Source organism: Agelaius tricolor, unplaced genomic scaffold (genome assembly GCF_023055355.1).
Source record: "Agelaius tricolor isolate 1412-34295 unplaced genomic scaffold, bAgeTri1.0.p SCAF_2, whole genome shotgun sequence".
Lineage (NCBI taxonomy): Eukaryota > Metazoa > Chordata > Aves > Passeriformes > Icteridae > Agelaius > Agelaius tricolor.
In genome coordinates, this window is record NW_027269262.1 from 46,303,122 (window position 1) to 46,318,138 (window position 15,017).

Sequence of the window (15,017 nt, forward strand, 5' to 3'; positions counted from 1 at the left end):
CATCAGGAAAGAAATCTATGGCTTAGAAACCTTAAAATTCTGTCAGATGGCCATAATTTACTGATATCACTTGTAATTCTTGTCTATCTGCATATTTCAGGAGAATTTTGCCTTGAGCCTCCAAGTTGACAATATGCAAACCCTGCATATTCTGTACAATCACAGTTCCCCGTTGCCTTCTCAGCTCCCTCTTCTGTTTTCTTCCTTATTTCAGGTGTCGAAACAGCTTTAATTGATGATTTTTCAGCCATGTGGTCCACAGGCCTCAGAGGTTTGTCTACTAAGGAGGTTTTGAAGGTGAATTTATATAGCTCTGTCTGTATGTGACATTTCGAAAGATATTCAGACATCAACTAAAAATTTTAGGAGTCTGCCCTGTGAGAAGCTGTTGGGAACATTTTCAGGTTGTAAAATTCGCTGTAGAGGAGCATCTCACCTGCCTTTTGGCTGACTGGGGAGAGTCATTGCTCTTCCTTAACTCAGCAGTGATCAGCCCCTGACTCTTGCTGTGGGGAAGGGAACGATGACTCTTTACCTGCTATTATCTGCTATGAGCAACTGGAGAGAGTGGGAGTGAAAGCATTTTGGCTGCACCCCACTGTCTGTTGGGAGGAGGAGTGACAGAGCATAGGGTGAAATGAATCCTGTGAAAAGGGGAAGTGCAGCCAGCTCATCCCAGTTCACCTCACGGTGCAGACGTAGATGCAGATGTAACAAAAGGCTTGATCTCTGCCTCTCTTAGAGAAGCTATAGGTTTCTGCTCACCTGAAACAGGTTGCAAAGTGCTTGCTCATATTGGGTTTTCCAGTGACTTGTCTGTTTTTAGTGACTACTGATAGTTTAAAATGCATTCAAGTATGCATTTGAATTTGAGACGTGAAAAATCAGAGGAAAATTTTGATAATATGCAGCACCAGAAGAGGAGTGGAGTCAGTCAATACTTGTTTTAGAACAGAGCACATGTAGTCCATGCTAAGTTGGTTTTTCAGCACTTGGAAACTTGTTACTATCCTGACAGACTCCAAAATAGATCCTTCACATTTGCAGGATGAAAAAGGTGCAAAATCTCAGAATGAGGGAAAGAAAAAGACAATGTGTGAAAGAAAGAAGGGAAAAAAAAGAATGTTCTTCAGAATGCATATTTAATGTAAAAATCTGTATTTAATCAAATGAGAGACTTCTGTTAGCAATAAAGACTTAATCCACTTCCTTACTAGATGCTAACTTTAGCAACCTATTATCAGAACATATATTCTTTATGTAAGCATTGGAAAGTTTTATTAAATTGTGCTGTAAAGCACCATATAAATAGAGCTTTTCATGACATCCATTTACTACTATCCTTTGGCCAAAGTGACTCATTTGCTGTTGGGAGACAGTTACCAGTGCTGTATCCTAGGCACTAATATGCACTCATGAGATTTTAAAGATCAAACCAGAAAGTTTAAAATGTATATTTATGGTAGAATGAAACTTTACAGTAACAAATACATATCTAACTTATCTCTTTTTTGTGTGCATATTTGGAGACTTCTGCAACTTTCCTGTTTTGTTTTGAAAGTGATAGTTATATATTTCAGTTACAACAAAACCCAGCACGATGAAAGATAGAGGATTCCATGATAGAGATTGTAGGTCCATCAGTTTTACACAAGTATTGCTCCTATTCTACCCATATTCATAGTGACCCACAGTTCAGACTGGATGTCAGGATTATATCTCAGTCTGTGGTTTTCCTCTGATACTGTTCAGTGTATTGTTATGATATAAATAAATTGGGGGACTTAATAAAATAGTGACATCCATTTCTCTCAGTGTGAAAGTGCAAATTAATGGTTAAAGACAGTGATAATGAGCCACAATTTTTGGTTCTATTCTGGGCTCTGAGCTGACTCACTACATAATCTTACTCAAGTCATTTAAATTCAGGTGCAATAGGCCCCACTGAGCTGATAAGATAATGCAGGCTTCAGCCTTTCTTCCTTGGTGGATTTTTCTATACAATTCTGCCCCTCTGTAATCAGCATAAGTTTAATAATATTTTGTTCCACAGGATTCTTGTAATATATGTTTAATAAATTTTTTTCTTTTCCTTTAAATCATTTATTGAAAGATACATTTTTTTCTGATAGAAGTAGGCAGGTAAATATTAGTCTGTTCTGTGGAGATATGTTTTCTAAAATGATCCTCTTCTACATCCAGACAAAATGACCTTTCAAAAAGCAGTGACACCCATAATTGCCCATCAGTAGAGCTGCCACCTGGAGATCTGTCTCATTCTCAGATTTCTGCAGTGAGCTAAATGATGATTTGTGATACACAAGTCAGGCCACAGAATATTAGCTCTCCACCGGAAAGTGTACCTCTGCCACCGATGTGCGAAAACACAAGAGATTTTTGCTTTTTAATTCCAGTATGTGAACTGGAAATCAAAATACTGACCAGTTTTGCCAAGTAGATTTTTCAGCAATGCCCAGCTGACTGAGGAGGGTAAGAAATTATGTCTCAGAATGACTTCACATGACCACACATCCCAGCAGTAGGAATGGCAGCATCAAGCAGTGGTGATTCATTCCCTCAGCTCTGAAATTGCCAGCGTTCAGAGGAAAAGGATCACTTTTGAACAAAGAAATGTCTTATCCCACAGAGAGTACAGACATTAGACAGTTATTAATCAGGGCAGTCATCCTGAAAGTAGATTTATCTGCAGGATTTCATGTAGAGGAAAACCAGAACTACAGTAGGAAGTGATAGAGGGCTCAAAGCAATGGATAGAATTGCATATTTTAAGGACTCCTTAAATTACACCTGGGGAAAGGTTCACTCTGTGCATGCCAATGAAATTATTCCTGTTCGTGTGGTTCACAGTTTTCTTTGGATGGCAACTACCCAGTAAGGTAATTGCAGCTGGTTGTAAAACAGGAAGACAACCAGTTTAATTTGCTCTGTTTTCGACTTCAGTATCACCTCAGGCTGTTTCTTTGCTATCTCTCGTATGCAAAGCCAAGCCAGCCTCATCATTAGTGCGACGGGAGACCTCAAAGGAAAACTGTGATTTGGCAGGTAAATATAGTGGTGATTTTTTAGGTTTTTTGCCTGCTAGCACTCCTTCTTTGTACTCAATACAGCAGCATGAGCTGGGAGTTAAGGATTTCAGGCCACTGAAGCAGCTATTTTCTTTATGAATCATAAAGCTGAGGGGCTATTCTCCTATGGCCATTGCAAAACAATTCAGATAATTTGGAACACCCTGGTTCAGCTCTTTTGGGAAAGTGACTGAAGTAGAGCAAGTCAAATTCCAACCTTGCAATCTGGATGTTGTTGTAGTTCAGCTGTGGAAAAAGTCATTTTGCATAGATCAAAATAGTTGTTTAGTTTTAAAGGGACATCTGGACCACAAGGATGGCTTAAAAGTAGGATCAGATAGCTGAAGGCCTTGTCCCATTTAGTTTTGAATATCTCCAAATGTGCAGGTTCCACAATCTCTCAAAATATCTCACTTCAGGGTTTGGCCACTTTGATGGTCAAAGAGGTGGTTACTGTCACTTGGTCTGCTAATAGACCAAGCAGAAGAGAGTTGCTTTGCCTTTTCCCAACTAAATCTTGTTTTCATACTGTCTCCTGCCTGCAGATGAAGTAAAGTGTTACTGCTTAGGCTTTAGGCACCTCCAGGTTAGCAGTACTGCAGTTTTTTCAAGTCCAGCAAGTCATGGTTTACCTCTGTGAAAATTTTCAGGTGTCCAGAATATTAACTGAGTTAGTAAGGCCTGTATCCAGTGAAGCCTATCATCAGTGGGTCTGTAAGTTTAATGAAGACTTTGCTTCCCAGAATGGAAGGATGGTGGGTGTACTGAAAACAGATCTTTATTCTGATGAAAGTTACAACACAATAGGGGCAAGCAGAAATTACAGAAATTCTGAACTGAATTCTTGGAAGTGTAGAGATCTTGGCAGTGCAATTAAAGCATTCAGAGGTGTACATTTAGAAAATTCATCCTGAAACTCATTTGTACTTATCCCAGTTAGTAAAATTGCAATTTACACTGAACTGCATTTCTGGTACATCTTGAAAGGCATGTGTTTTCACCATTTACTGATATCTTAGGAATTTCTTTTTACGTTCTTTATGTTTTTATACCTGTAAAAAGTGTTGTGAAGCATAGTCATTTTGATTTGGTAGCTCTTTTAGCACCCATTCTGCACAAAGTATATGTGTCTGCACGATGTAGGAAATAGTAGGTAATCAAGCATTTTATACTTTCTTAGTCAATATCACAAAATTTTATTCACTTCAGAGTCTTTATGTAGTTGACTAGAATTTGTTTGGGCTTGGATATTAGTTTCCTCTTTCTGTTTCCTTAGGTGATGGAGCTTGGGTAATGAAATTCTAACCTTGCATAAATGGGCATAATTTCTGCCAAGTATCTGAAAGACATGCATGAAAAATTGTTCCAAATATGTCATAGTATTCATTTTTATTTAAAGTCAGAAATTTTTCCATCCTTAGTAATGTATGTTATACTTGAAAGCTCCTGTTTCATTTACCACTATAAAATCCTGTGTCAAACAGTCTATACTCTTGGTGTACTAGTTTCAGCAAGTTAGAAGCCACTATTTTATTAACAACCCTGACACTGGTTGCTCAGGGAGAGGTTTTTATTTGATCTTAAAGGAGTGTTCTGTGATCAGTCCACATTATAATGGAGTGCATTTTGTCTCCCACTGATGTGGATATCTGTTCTTCCTCTGATGTTATAGTGGAGATTGACATCTTGTAGCACTACATTTAATGAAAGAAAGACTTCAGAATTAAGAAATAAGTACAGTTCTGCAATAATGCAGTTTCAAGTAGTCTTTCCTTCTCAGTGCATATGTTTGTAAAACTGTGGATACATCTTAGCTGAAAATTTTATAAACCATTTTCTGCAAGATTTAACAGGCAAGTTTTACTAATTTCAGCACCAATTGTCATTTACCTGACATTCACCTGGTTTTCTGATTTGCATTTTTCGCCTAAACTCTTTTACCTCTAACACACCTCATTTAGACTAGCTGTCTGTTAGAAATGTATTTCAGACCAGTCACTTATGCTACTGAGACTAAACACAGCTTTTCAATTTTGTTATCTTCCTTTTGTGACCATGGAATAATATGTGCTGTATCCTCAGCTCCTTGGAAGATACATGAAATTTCAGTAATCTCACTAAATTCTTCTGCTACATTTGTATTGACCCACAAATGAGGTGCAGCATGAAAGGAGTTAACTACTGAGAAATTCCTGTTGGAATCAGCTGCTGTACAACTGTTAATACTGAAGTTGTTTTTTATGTCCATGTTTTTATTGAGTCTTGTTTCTGAGCATATGCAGCATATTCCCTCTCCATAAATAATGATCAGTTTATCTTACTGCATAATAGAGAGATGGGAGCACCTTCCTGACTTTCCCACTGGGGCCTCTTGCACTTCTACACCTGCAGAAAGGAAAGTATCTTTGGTAATCAGAAGATGTATGTGCCCAGTGGTATAAAGGGAAAGACAGTCTAAATCTGTTTCTCAGTTTTTACAGCAGCTGAAAAATTGTTCTTGTACATTAATTGTGGCCTAGCTCACAGGAGGACCTAGAAGATGATTTATGTGGAGGAAATTGTTACTGCTTTACTGAAAAAGGAAAAAAAAAATCCCGTTTGTTTTAACTATAAAACTTTCTGCACCTGGGTTTTCATCCTGGATTTCTTGAAAATCCATCTATACATGTGTGCACTTGCTTTTCTCTGAGTGTATTGCTTTTACCCATCTACCCTTTATGGCACTTGTTAGCTCAAGGTAAGAGCAACAAAGCAATATGAAATTTCATTTGTTTTGTTGAATTCTTATTCACAGTGGTTTCAAATTCATTTTGTTGATGTGTTTTTGGGAAATTTCGTGTCTGGAGAGATTTGAAGAGAGCTGAAATATTTATGGGTGCCTCAATTCAGTCAGAAGTTATGTAAAATGCATTTCAAATAGCACATTTGTAAATAATGTTGGTTTGCCTTATTTCTTATAAAATGTTGCATTCTTTTTAACTGGTATCATTCAAACAGGATATCTGATGACAATGCAGCTACTTTTGTATTATTCAATGGTCTTTTTTTCTTTTACTTTTTTTTTAACTGGACAGCAAAAAAAAAATCTACTGTGGGTTTTTTCGGAGAAAATATGTTATTTTTGAGGTTAGGGATATCTTTATCATATTCCTCACAGATTATCTGATACTTTTCATATAGATATATTGTACTATTTTTACAACTTATCAGTTATTTTATGAGGAAGAAGTAATGTTCAGTTTGTAATAATGGAGATACTTCTCATTGGAGTCCCCTGATTTTGGTTTTTCAAGATGTACTGTTGGCTTACTGGGAGATGGATGGTTGTATTTCCAGCTTATTCTCTGAGATAGGGAGTTCACATTAAATGGACATGATGCTGGGGGACATGGTTTAGTGGGGGACAGTGCTAGATTTATGCTTGGACTCAAGGATCTTAAATGTCTTTTCCAACCTACGTGATACTATTATTATATTTTCATGAGCGTAGTCATTACTTTCATTATACTTTATTTGCAAATAGCAAATGTATCTGGGGATGTTAAGGACAGGCAAACAGCTGAGGTACGGTGGCCTTCCCTTTAATTTTTGGAAAAAAATGGTGGAAGTAAAGCATAGAGAGTGCTCCCTCAGGGGAAGAAAGGCCTTGACTTTTGTTTATTTTTAATGGAAATGACATTAGCATAAGACACTGATATTTAGAACAAACGCACTTTGGGGTGTCCTTCCTTTTCAAAAGCAGAGAGGAAAGTTCTTCCCATTTGTGATTTCTCTTTTATTCCTATGCAAAACCAAACTTTTCTCTTTTCCTAACTTTTTAACCTAATTTTTATTAATTTCTTCTTCATGTTTCTATTATTTCCTAATTATTTCTTCTTCTTTGAGCTATAATTAATCCTCAGTATCAGAACATATTACTTTGTGTTGCTGGATGCCACTATTTGACATTTATCTCAGCCTGTCTTTTCCTTTTTTCCTTACTCCAATAAGTGTTAACAATTCCTAAAAATCTGCCAAGAATCTAAATTGTCTAAATGGTACATTTATTGTAAGGCATGCTGAATATGACAGCATCACAGCAAAAAGAGATTAAAAGAGGTTATTTGATGACTGAAATGAGAAATAAAATATATCCACTGTTTACTGGCTTTTGCTGTGGAGTGTGTGGTATTAGACAGAGAGTATGAATTTTATTTGTTGTGTCATTATTTAAATAAGCAGTTATTTCCAAAACAACTATGCATCTTTATATGAAACTTTAGTTAATTAAATGCTTTGCAATACCTGCTGTCTTCAGGATGTTGAGTGGCTGGTGATTCATAGTTATCTAATTTCACTGTTATTTTCTAAACCCAATTCTGTCTTATTTTGCTGTGTGTATTGAAGGCCATGTCTAGGCCCCTTCACTGATTCCATGTGATTCTTTCCATATTCAGAAACATTTCTTTTCTTTTGTGAGCTTTTAAGAATGACAGGTTATGCAATTATTAGTTGCAAGTCCAAAGTGAAGTGAGCAGACAGTATCTGCTCACTTCACTCCTAAATCCTAAAGACTGTTTCTAAGATTTTAGAATTTTCTTCATAGTTGTACATGCTGTCTCCAATCCTTTAAACTCATCTCTCTTAGTAGTAAATTATTCTAATAATAAAATTGTCTTTTTAGCAAATTGCTTGTTGGCAAAATGCTCACATTGCATATGTTTAATAACCAGGGCTTCTCACAAAGAAGTTTGAGAAGTTCTTAAAACAAGTGAAATCACCTTCTCAACCAATACTTGGGTGGATCACTGTGCCCAGGCAGTTTTCTGCTCTGGCATGGTTCTGGATATCTCTGGTTACCTCACTGGCATAGTAGGCAGAACGAGTTGTAACTTGACAGCATGCTTCAGAAATGTTATGTGCAGTAGAAGCCATTGTGCAGACATGGTAGATTCTTATTTCAGTCAGAGTTACTGTGTATGATTTGTTTTTACCTGCATCTCCTACTTTGCTAAGTATTCAGGAACACATTATGTTCATTTAGTGGAACTGTCCCAGATTACTGATATTTTGGGCTAAGGCCAATAGTATGAGGCTCAACAAGGCCAAGGGCGGGGTCTTGCACTTGAGTCACAACAACCCCATGCAGTGCTACAGCCTTGGGAAGAGTGGTTGGAAAGCTGCCCAGTGGAAAAGGACGTGGCAGTGTTGGATGACAGAAGCCAAACATGAGCCAGTGAGTGCCCAGGTGGCCAAAAAGGCCAATGACATCCTGGCCTGGATCAGCAATAGTGTGGCCAGCAGGAGCAGGGCAGGGATTGTGCCCCTGCACTCAGCCCTGGTGAGGCTGCACTTGAGTGCTGTGCTCAGTTTTGAAAGATATTGAGGGGCTGGAGTGAGTCCAGAGAAGGGCAACAGAGCTGGTGAAGGGTCTGGAGCACAATTCCTGTGAGAGGCAGCTGGGGGATCTGGGAGTGTTTAGTCTGTGAAAAGGGAGGCTCAGAGAGGACCCTCTCTCTCTGTACGAGTACCTGACAAGAAGTTGTAGAAAGATGGAGGTCAGTCTCTTCTCCCATGTAACAAACAATGGGACCAGAGGAAATGGCCTCAAGTAGGGCAAAGGAAGGCTGAGATTGGCTTTAGGAAAAGTATCTTGTTGGAATGGTTTGTCAAATAATGGAACAGCCTGTCCAGGGAAGCTGTGAAGTAACCATCCCTGGAGGTACTTTAAAAACATCTGACAACTTGGGGGCACAATTTGGTGGTGTACTCAGCATTGTTAGGTTAACATTTGAACTTGATGATTTTAGATATCTTTTATCATCTAAAAAATTATATTATTCCATATGTACTTGTTGTTCAAAATGAAATTTCATCAATCAAAACTCTTCTGTTCTCCTCAGCAAAATTTATATTTATGTTTGTTTGGTTTTTTTTCTCCTTGGCAGCCTAAAGCATCACAAGGGCCATATTGTTCAGGATTTCAGAGAGCAATCGTTTATCTTTGTGGATACAAGTAAACGGACAATGGTGTCTCGACCATCTGCTCAAGCTGCTTGAGAACAGTCTTCTGTGCAAATGGCATGAAAGGTAATTTAACCTCAGAAGGTGCCCACAGAGCTCCAGTTCTGTTTACCATTGTGTCTTTGCCAGTCTAAAAATAAGTCATGCTGAACAAAAACATCCTTTTTTCTTTCCCAATTTAAAGAACACATCATCATCAGAGCTAATTTCAGCTAATTTCACCACAAGGGGTTGTTTTTCCTTTCTAGTATTTTTTTTGAAGTAGCAGATAGGTTTCCTGGGATAAATGGTATCTGTCTTATAATTGTGTTTGTTGCTGTATGAGGCTGTTGTTTTTTAGAGTACAAAATAGGGTATAATCATGAAGTGGTACTCAGTGCTGAGTGATACACACTTTCAACATATCAACTCTAATTCTGCCATGACCCCTTGTTATTTTGTTTTGCCAGCCACTCTGTTTAATTGGGGAAGGCAGAACTGCTAGTAAGCAAGTTTTTATTTGCAGAGGGGTGAAGAAAATGAAGAGTACCTTTGTACCTTTTCTGGATGCCCTCTTTCAAAGCCTCACTTGAAGTAATTTCAGTCTCTGGTCCCAGTGAAAAGATTTAAAGTTTCACTGCCAGTTTAAAACTCATATGTGTGTGTATATACATATACATATATATAAAATAGCCAAATGAGGGAAAAGCAATTACTTTCTCAAATTCAATACATATTTTAGGCTAGAAAATTGAATTTGAGAATGTCAAAGCCCTTGCTTTACACTGATCTCACTGTCAAGGGTTTTGCAGTTCCTTCCTACTGGCAATGATGGTTACACTCAGGACCAGCAAAAGCAGTGTCTGGGCGCTGCCCCACAGCTTGAAGTTCTGTATTATCTTCTGCCATCTGCTGTGCTCATTTCTTCTGTTCAGTGCTACAAATAAAGCAGTTTCTGGCTCCTCCATGCTCTCTTTGTACTGCATTCCTCCTGCTTTGTTGGAGGTCAGACTGGTCCATGATGTGAGACTGTTTTCTGGCAAAGTCTGGAGGTCAGATCAGACCTTGTAGAGCATGTTCTCTGGGATGCTGTTGCTGCACAGTCATCTTGCATGCTGCTGTGGGAGGAGAAGTAGAAAATGCATTTTCCTGGCTGCTTTGTGAGATAACTTGTTCTGAGGGCACGTGGGAATGTCAGCAGCAAAAGAAGGTAGATAAAATCTGTGTTCAAGAATCAAAGTTGGATTAAATGAAAAATGGCAATGGTGTGTTTGTGAGAAGAGAAGTAGATTCTCATCTGGTTTTGTTGCTTATTTAGATACACTGGTTTAGCTAACCTAATAAAATACAGTTTCTTACTGTAAAAAACACATTCTGGACATAAAATGGACCAGATTCTTGATTTAATTGCTAAAGAGTATCCAGTCTTGATGGTGTCAAGCTTTTGCTCCAACTTAACAACATAAGCCTGATTCATACTTTTCTTGGACATTTTCACTTGGATTTATTTTTTTAAGCAGAAGAGGTGGAACATGACAGATTTGAAAATGTTTTATATAGCTTTCAACAAGAAGCAATTTATAGCAACTTGAAGTTACATAACTTCTAACTCCACTTTTTTCATGGCATGATTTAGATAGATCTGGTACTTTCACAATAATTCAAAGGAATATGCAATCAGTCAATCCATCTTATCTATTTTAAGCATTTCCAAGGAACCATCACAGTGGTTTCTACATTCTAAATCTGAATACAAGTGACAGTTTGCCATAAACAAGTATTTTGCAAAATATCAAAAAGAAAAAGGGCTTTATTAATTTATTAAATTAAACCTTCCTCTAATAAGGGATCCCACAGTATTTCTCATGGTGCTCACTACACAATTAGTATTAATTTATGCTTTAGGTAAAAATTTACTTTAGGAAAAAGTGTGTTTTTCATAGGAAGGTGATGGGATTCTTCTCCAGCAATAGCTAACTTGTAGATTTGTTAGACCCCACAATTATCAGAAAGACAATGGAGTATTACCTTTCATTAATTGTATTGGCCTAGATATAGAACAAATGAACACAACAAAATTTTTCAGAGAGCAATATTTAGGATAATCTAGGAATTCATGCAGATGGCTCCAGAATACTTGAAGCCAGAGGTAGTTTGGATTCTCTCATAAAGTAGTTTATTCAAACCATTTTGCAATATTGTTCAACTGAATCGTTGAACTTTTAATCAGTTGAATAAGTCATGGACATTCTTTTAAAGGAATTTAATTAAAGTATTATGTGAATACTTTCACAATGTTGTACCTGTAGTAGTATCAAAGCAATCCTTCAACCTCAGCTTGCACCTCTGTGCAGTTGGTGTGTTTGTGTTTTGCATCATTTGATCTGAAAAGAAGCCATAAGGCTGTGTAGGGCAGAATAAGGCATTTTTCTGGGATAGATTATCCTGCTGAGAAAAACAGACTAAGTTGAGAAAAACATTAGGGGAAGTACCAATCAAAAGCTAGAAAACAAACAAAACAAAAAACAAAAAAACAAACAAACAAAAAAAACCCCCAAAACAAAACAAAAAACCTAGAAAATAAACCCAACAATAAGAAAATGTTGAAAATGAAAGAAAATTAAAATCAGAATAAACAGCCTGTGTCTCAGGAATATTTTCTGCTTTTAACAATATTATCATATTTATTTAAAATCCTGGAATTTTCATTTTTTGTTCATACTTCTTCCACATCTGCAGGGTAGATTTCAGTATTATTAATTTACTTTTTCAATCCACATGGAAATTTTATTGGAAAAAACAAGAGGAACCTTAATAGAAGTTATTGAATTTATTTGGAGATTTTTTTAAGGTCAAGGGCTGCCACTGTATTTCAAAGCTACAACAGATGAAAATCTCTGCTACTCTCAAGAGAAAGAAGTCTAGAAGACCCTTTTAGTTTTCCACAAAGTATGGAAACCCTGAATATTTGAGAACTCAGTTTATCTTCTGTTTCTCAAAAGGTACATGGTAGTTTTGTATGTTATTTTTGACATTTTACTGAGCAACACCGCACTGTTAGAGTCACAGAAAGAAGGAATTAGAGATAGGATTGTAGGATTTGACTCCTACCTCTCATCTCTTCTACCTCACAGACCATGTTTGGCCTTCATTTGTTGTTGCTTTGTAATTTCCTGGATGAAGTGGTCAGAAACAAGGAAGGAGTAGAAAAATTTTGTTACTCTCTCATGTGGAACTTCTGTCGTTAATGTGTATATTATTGAAAGCCTGAGACAAAATGTGAAGAAGCTGCTTCCCAATATATGGTGATACCATTTCATGGTTCTCACCCATACCACTGAGCACTGGCATTTCATTTAATGAGCTGTAATTGTCTGCTGTCTGTCATCTCTCATGATCTTAGGCTGTGGCTGGGTTTTAGTTTGTAATGAGAACACTTTAGTGCAAGCCTATGTTGGTGTCTAAATGCTTGCTAGGTGTCTAGATTTTCATATAATCAATGTACTACATGTTTTCATGGTAGTCAGGCCAAAAGAATGATTCAAATATCCATCTCCTACAGGTTCAAATCACTGGCACCTTTGTATTCCTCTAGGATCATTCAAAATGTGGCGGTGTGCTTGAGACATCCATGTGGAATAGATAAATATGCCACGGGACCTGTAGGAGACCTGCAGCCTCCTAATGGGCTTGCTGGAGCCAGGAAGGAATATTCCAAGGTATTTCTGAGGCCAACAGCTCTGGGCCTTAGCTATCTAAGTAACAGCAAACTTAAATATCTTTCTTGCATGTAGACAACAGATGCTGGGTGTGTTAATCTGAAACTGAACTCCATGATATGTAACAGTGCCTTTATTGGATTTCCTGCAAACAGCCTCACTGACGTGAGAATCATGCAGAGAACTAATGAGATTGAGGAAAGTCATCCAGGTTTTGTCTGGTTTGCTGTGGTCCTTTATAGGAATCTGACATGACTATACTATACCATACCTAAGGGAACTTTTCAAGAGTGGACCCGTGAAAATGGCTCCAAACCACTGCCAGTGCAAAATGTTCTGGCAAATTGAGGTGCAGAGGCAGGAACTCAGCTTAATGACCATGAGTTGAAACAAGAGGTTCAGAATGGCGAGAAGGAGGAGCATTTTCCCTCTGAGGACAAGCAGGTGCTGCATTGGGTAGCTTGGAGATCCTGTGCTGGCTCTGTTCTCTGGAGTGTTCAAGACCCAGCTGGACAAAGCCCCAAGCACCTCCAGATGAGCCTGTTTGGAACAGGAGCTTGAACTAGAAACTGCCTGATGTCCATTCCTACCTGAATTTTCCTATAATCTCAAGACAGATTATTTCAAGAAGTGAAGCCAACAGCTTATCTGTTCAAGCCCAATAAGACAAAGACAGGAAAATTATTTCCCTTAAACTGAAGGTGCAAGGATAGTAATTTCCATTTTCTGGTAGGAACAAGTGGCCCCAGAATTAATTGAACTAACCCTGTTGTGGTACAACAAAGGGTTGGGAATTAAAATGGTTTGTGAAATAATTTTGTTACAACCAGCATTAAAAAATTGTGAGGGCACAGAAAAAAACCAAAAAAACAACAACAAAAAATAGCAGAAGGACTTAGGATAGTTTGTGGGATCTTTTTTTGATCGGTTTTGAGTTTTAATGTTATGCCTTTTTTGGTGTGAAAAGGTGAGAATATTTTTGTAAAAATTGAATCCAGCCTCCTTATAAATGAGACATTACAAACACACAGACAGGAGAAAATGTTGCAGTTTGACTTGCAAGTAGAAATTTAGCATTTTCTCAAAATAAGGAAGACACAGGAAAAAGAAATTTTGAGTCAATCTAGAACATTTTTTCTCTTCTCATCTCAGTGGAGCAAAAATTTCACCATATATTTAAGGAAACATTTAAATAGGCTTTATTAACTCCCTAAATAAGGCCATACTGTATTTCTTTAGTCACAAGGTACATATTGCAGATAACCTGGCACATATTGCTAGCTTTCAATATGAAAAAAATAATTACTTATTTTTGAATTATGACATATTTCAAATTATGTCACATAGAATGAGAGCTTCATTATGCAAAAAGATACTGAATTACTTTTTGCCTTTGCCACTATTATAAGCTGGTAAAAGTGAAAAGGAATGTAGGAAATCTCACTTCCTTGACTAGTGGGCAAAAATAAAGGATGTGTCATGTTATGTATAATTTTGCAAAAGCATGCAAAATTATACATAAATATAGAACTTGTCTAATAATAATGTTTTGGATAAAAATTGTGGGTTCAAATAAAAAATATTTTGAAAATAAATAAAATAGTAAAGCATATTTATCACTGTAATAAAAGCATTTTATGTATTTTGTATGAATTCAAAGGACAGTGTTTAAGCAGGCTCTGGAATGCAGGAACAGTGATCTTTGTTTTTTACTGTAAGCCAGTTGCATACTTGAGTAGAAAGGTAGCTCTGAGTGCTTGAATTTTGGTTGCTCCTATCTATAACCAGAGCTCCTGTAGCACTGAGCTGGTGACCTCCTTCCTAAAAAAGCCTGACATATGCCACGAGATTAGGTAGGATGCTGTAGCTTGTGCTGCCTCAACAGCTTCAACAGCCACAGACAATTTAGAGTGTGCTTATTATGCTACTGTTCTTTTCCTACAACTGAGAAAAAGCAAAATCCTAGTGGAGTATAACCAGGACAGGCACTAAATAGCTAAGAAAGGAACTTTGTTGCATCAAAATATTAAAGGCTCTCTGCAAGAACTTAACTCTTTTCAGTGATATGTTCAAGAAAATACAGATCAGTTAATGTCAGAATGAGCTTTTTAGAGTCATTTGCCATGTCCCAAAATTCTTTTTACACTTTCTCACACTGTAAACAGTCCTTTAACTGTTCTAAAATGTCTTAAGCTAGTTTGTGAGAAGTGTACCACTGAAGTTCCTGAAC

The 15,017-nt window shown here is 37.3% G+C and overlaps 1 protein-coding gene across 5 annotated transcripts in view; it reads left to right on the forward strand.

Moving 5' to 3' along the window:
- DLGAP1 (DLG associated protein 1) overlaps positions 1–15,017 on the forward strand; it is a 401,400-nt gene that overhangs the window by 71,977 nt on the left and 314,406 nt on the right. For 3 of the 5 annotated variants that reach the window (XM_071417710.1, XM_071417688.1, XM_071417726.1), the window contains one exon: positions 9,014–9,155. The gene's annotated coding sequence lies outside the window, so the exon portion shown is untranslated. Of the gene's footprint in view, positions 1–9,013; positions 9,156–12,663; positions 12,788–15,017 lie in introns of those variants that run through there. The other 2 variants (XM_071417699.1, XM_071417720.1) reach the window with 2 other exon arrangements.